The 5,513-nt window shown below is 36.0% G+C and overlaps 1 protein-coding gene across 1 annotated transcript in view; it reads left to right on the top strand.

Annotated features, from left to right (window-relative positions):
- LOC102862708 (5'-nucleotidase domain-containing protein 2-like) overlaps window positions 1-5,513 on the top strand; it is a 13,547-nt gene that overhangs the window by 1,055 nt on the left and 6,979 nt on the right. The gene's annotated exons all lie outside the window — the stretch shown is intronic.

The following is a 5,513-nucleotide window of genomic DNA, read 5'->3' on the forward strand; positions in this document are numbered from 1 at the left end:
GCACCTTCCACAACCCCACCTACTTCTCCCGGTGCCTCGTGCGCTTCTCCGACCTCTACATGGCCTCGCTCAGCTGCCTGCTCAACTACCGGGTGGACTTCACTTTCTACCCACGCCACACGTCGCTGCAGCACGAGGCCCCACTCTGGATGGACCAGCTCTGCACTGGCTGCATGAAGACACCCTTCCTGGGCGACATGGCTCACTTCCGCTGAGGGCAGCTTTATTGTCCCAGACAAGCCCCCAGCTCTCTTGCCCTGCCCGCTCTGGGCATCTGTCCAGACAAGCAATAAAGGCCGCCCGTCTCCTTAAAAAAAAAAAAAAGTGAACTGGGGGAGACAGAAGGAAGAGCAAGAGGGTAAAATGGTAAAATGTACAACAATGAATGAATGAAAATCTAATTTCTCCATAAATATACGTCAAATCACAATTAAAATTAAATTTTATTTTAAAAAATTAAGAAATAAGTATGTTCATGAAAACACAAATATGCACTTAATTTAGGCTATAGCCATTTTTAATTATTTACTGGGCATCTGAGAGCTGGACCATGAGAAAGGATGATAGAAACAGAATTGATGCTTTTTAGTTGTGGTGTTGGAGAAGAGTACTAGATATCCCATTGATTGCCAAAAGAAAAAGCAAAAATATCTTGTAGAAAGTGAAGACTGAGTTCTTCTTAAAGCTATGTTGTTAAGAAAAGCTTTTCCTTGCAAAGGGGAGCTCTGGTGGCTAAGTGGTAAAAAAGTATACTGAAAACCTCTAGATAGGTAGTTTGGATCCACCGGCTGTTCCCAAGATGGAATGATGAGCAATCTCCTCCTGTGCAATTTACTGCCTCTGAAAACCTGCTGGTTTGTCAGTTATGTGTTGTTTCTGACTGGAAAATATACAAGAACAATACCATTCCTTGAAAAGAGAACACTACATTAGAAAGGTGTAGAGAGGGTCAGCTGAAGAAGATGAAAATCCTAAATGAGATGGATTTACACAGTGACTTATGTATGTCAGTGTTAAGGATGGCAGAGGTTAAGGCAGGTTTCAGTTTTGTTGTTTATAAGTTGTTATAAGTTGAGTAGTACTCAACTCTGAGCCACCTTACAATAATAAAAAGATTTTTTAATATTATATTTGGAAGCAAGAAGGATGAGACTCCACCTCATATACTTTGGACATGTTGCTAAGAAGTGCTATTCCTTGGAGACGGACATGATACTGGGAAGGGTGGAGGGTCATCAAATGAAAGGAACACCCTCAGCCAGGTGGATTGACACAGTGATTGCTGCAATGGGCTCTGATGTGAGGATGGCACAGGATAGAACACAGCTCACATCATTTGTTCAATGTGTCACTATGAGTCATGTTCAACTCAACGGCACCCAACAACAACATATGAGTAGACTTCTAAGTTTCTTACTTCATTACCTTCAAAATGCAATAGCCCTCTTAGAAATGATATAAAGGGGGAGAAAGTGTCTAATTATGCAGCGTCTGTTACATAAAGCGAGTTGCTAAATTTTACACCATTTTCAATTTCCTCAACATCATTGTGTCAACAATAATGTATTTTATTATGAAGATGATATGAGTGCATTGAATGTTGTTTGTGTTTCCTTTACCTCTGTTACCAAAAAGTTTAAATATAAATGGTGTAGTTTTCAGCTCAAAAAAATTCATCAGGTTCTCAGAACTGCACTGAGTTGTTCCTGCCAAGAGTGCCTTACAAAGCATCTTATGGAGGCAGAAAATGCACATGGCAAATCTTCTGTCTAAGCTCTTACTATGGTATCCCCTGGGCAAGCTGTACCAGTGATCCTAGAGCATAAGGTTTAGATGTGTAAACAAATGGGAAGTTGTTAAACCTTTACTTATCCAAAACCCTTAAATCAAAATATAAACTTAGTAATATCAGCATGAAAATTTATATTGGCTATATGTGAAAATAAGCAATAAAATTTTTGCTAGGATTAAGCAAATCATCAGCTTTTTGCTATTTCCCCACTAATCTCCCTGCTAGAGAACGTACCAAATCCAGGAGGCAGTCAGCACAGCATACTTTCTTAAATGACTGTTTGGCACTTACACCCTGAGAACCATTCATTTTTCACCTCAAGAGAGCAAGAAAACACTTTCAAATATTTTAGTAAAGTGATGATTATGAAAGTTGGAAGTTTGACTAAATTGAAATTGAAAACAATATGAATGATTTTTATTTTGCAAGCTCTTTGATTCTAACAGTTATGTGTAAGTGATTTTATTCAGAAGGCAATTATGACTATTAAACAATATGGAGATGGGTTTCTGGCTAAATAGATATAGGTTTATTAGTTATAAATTTGATTGACTCATATTCTTTTTAGAGTGTATAGATATTCCAGTAAGACATGCCAAAGTGATATCTGTTGTTGTTTTTGTTAAGTGCCATGGATTCGAGCAGACTCATAGTGACCCTATGAACAAAAGATCTGATCCATATTCTATCCTTTGCCATCTACACACTTCATAATATGCTAAAGCCCATTGGGGAATCACTGCAATAATTCACCTGGTCGAGGGTCTTCTTCTCCTTCGCAGACCCTCTATGCTTCCTAGCATCATGTTCTTCCCCAAGAAATAGCTCCTCCTTCCAATATGTCCAAAGTATATGAGGTAGAGCTTCATCTTTCTTGCCTCCAAAGAACACTCTGCTGCGCCATCTTCAGGATTTTTCATTTCCTTCTCTTGGGTGTCTATGGGATGTTCAGTGTTCTTCTCCACCACAGCTCAAAGGCATAAATTCTTTTAATTGTCCATCTCTCAGATGCATGGCAAGTGATCAGAAAGCCTATGAATTGAATCAGATGCACCCTAGTCCTCAAACTGATATTATTACTCCTCAAGAATTTTGAGAGATACCTAACTGTAGATTTTTCCAGTGCAATGCTTCTCCTTGTTTCCTGACTGCTGGTACCAAGGGTATTAATTGTGGATCCAAGCAAGAAGAAGCTGTTGACTGTTTCAATCTCTTCTCCATCCATTGTGAGTTTGCCTATTTGGATCTTTGTTTTCTTGACATTGGGATGCAATCCATACCGAAACCTGTATTTCTTGATCTTCTGCAACAAGCACTTCAAGTTCTCCTTACTTTCAGCAAGGAAGGAAGCTGGTGTCATCTTCATAACACACTTTTCATGATAAGTTATATCCTGAAATGCAATGTTATGAATGATAGGATAATATCCATATACATACAAGGAAGATTGATTAACACAACTAATAATCAAACATATGATCCTACATCTAGAGTCAAAGAGGAAGGAATGGAGAATTTTTACCAAATCTTGACTGAACATGCAATCAAGATGTGTTAATGATGATTGGTGACTGGAATACAAAAGTGGGAAACAATAAAGAAGGGATAGTAGTTGGAAAACTACTACAAATTCTATTTTTGCTAGTATTTTACATAGGAATTTTTTTTGTAGATTATGTTTTTGGGTTTTTTATTTTGATTTCAATGAAAGTTTACAGAAACGTTTAATTTTCATTCATTAATTGTTGCACATTTTACTCCTTAACTCCTCTGAGTTAACTTTATATTTTTTATAAATAGAAATGTTCATTTATTGTTGCATAATTTCCTCCGTTCCCTCTTATTTTTCCTGAGTCCACCTTGCTATGCACCTCTTATTCTGTACAGTTGTAATACAATTAATGCCCAATAGTATACTCCTTTAAAATAGTTCTTTCCTTCATATGTTCCAATACAGGGTTCATTATTCCTCCCCACTTTTCCATCTCCTGCAGTCCTGTTTTATAACAGTGATGTAACACAGTATTTTCCTTTTATAACTGAGATATTTATCTCAGCATAAAGTCCTCCAGGGTCATCCATGTTGCATAATACTTCGAATTCCTTGTTTTCATTGTTGAATATATTTTAACTGGCAAAGAGTAGATGAGCTACCAGTCTTCAGGCCTAATTAATTTAATTTTTTTGAAATATATAGTTACATTGGTAAAAGTAAAAAATAAAAGGTACAAGTCTAGTTAAAGAATTAAATGAAATCACACATTTTTGAAGTGTCCTCTGTCCATTCTTTATGGCATACGAAATGGATTCTAGTAATAATAACAACAGCATATTCTGTGAAAAGTTAAAAGATATATAGTCTTTGAGTAGGAATGCTAAAGAAAAATCAACATTCAAGGAAAAACAAATTAAAACTACATTAGAAAAAGGGGAAGCCTCTGGTATCTATAACATAGCCATTAAACTGATATTCTTGCATTTTAGCACTTTAAAGAAGACCTTTAAATATACAGCAGATTGAGTTTATGTACGTGTAAGACAAATAAGTATTCTAGAGTTCTTATTCTTCTCCATAATTTATCATGAAAACACAGTAAAAAGACAAATACTGCATAGTGCCACTATTGTAGAATAGGAATTACATCAGGGTTGGGGTAAGACTGAGAAAAACTGGATAAATTATGTATACTGCATTGAAAAAGATGAGGGAGAGAACAGTATAAAAGTGATATATGATTGGATATTATGGTTATAACAAGAATCCAGAATGAAGGTTGCATAGCAGAGTGTACCTGGGGTGGGGATAGGGGGGATTCTATACTAACGAAGGAATATTTCTTTTACTTTTCAAAGAGAAGAGCGAACTGTGGGGGGAGGGGAAGGAGGGATGGGCAGGGAGAAAAATGCAACAATGAATGAATGGAAATCCAACATCTCTGTAAATGTTCATTAAAATTAATACAATAAAATAAAATCAAAATTTAAAGAAAAAAACTTCAGAAAAAAAAAGGAAAAAAATGCCTTAGCGTAGTCAATAAAATACAAGTAAACATCTTTCTGATATTCTCTACTTTTAGCCAAGACCCATCTGGCATCAGCAATGATATCACTTACACTACAGCCTCTTTTAAACCCAGCTTGAGGTATCATTCCAATAATTTTAAAAATATTCCTTGGCAATATTTACTTGTATGTGATTTTATGTCTATAATTTGAGTCCCAACAATCTATTGGCCAAAGAATTATCTTCCAACTTTCATAGCATAGACTAGTGAGCATATCCAAGTTTGCTTCTACTTTGTTTAAACATAAAAAGTGTTATTCCATCTATTTTATGTGAGCTTATTTTTGTGCAATCCTACAGTTCTTCCTAGAGTTTTGCCTTCACTATTATATGTTCTTGATGGTATTCTACTTACTGAAATGGTTCATTGTCAAATAATTATTTTTAGCACAATTAAGTTGTGCCTGCACATACATTACTCATTTTAGATGTATAAGGAAATCTGCCCTTACATTTTAAATACTATTTTTTAGGTTCTAAATTTTTAGAGGTCTAAATTAAAAGTTTTCACAAAAAACTTAGACTCTGGAGACTAAAGTGCATCTGATACATGCTATGGTCTTCCCAATCACTTGTTATGCATCAGAGAGTTGGGCAATGACCAAGGAGGATAGAAGGAGAATTGATGCCTTTGAGCTGTGGTGCTGGAGAAGAGTA

This window comes from Elephantulus edwardii, unplaced genomic scaffold (assembly GCF_000299155.1).
Source record: "Elephantulus edwardii isolate Elephantulus edwardi_28Jun2011 unplaced genomic scaffold, EleEdw1.0 scaffold00107, whole genome shotgun sequence".
NCBI lineage: Eukaryota > Metazoa > Chordata > Mammalia > Macroscelidea > Macroscelididae > Elephantulus > Elephantulus edwardii.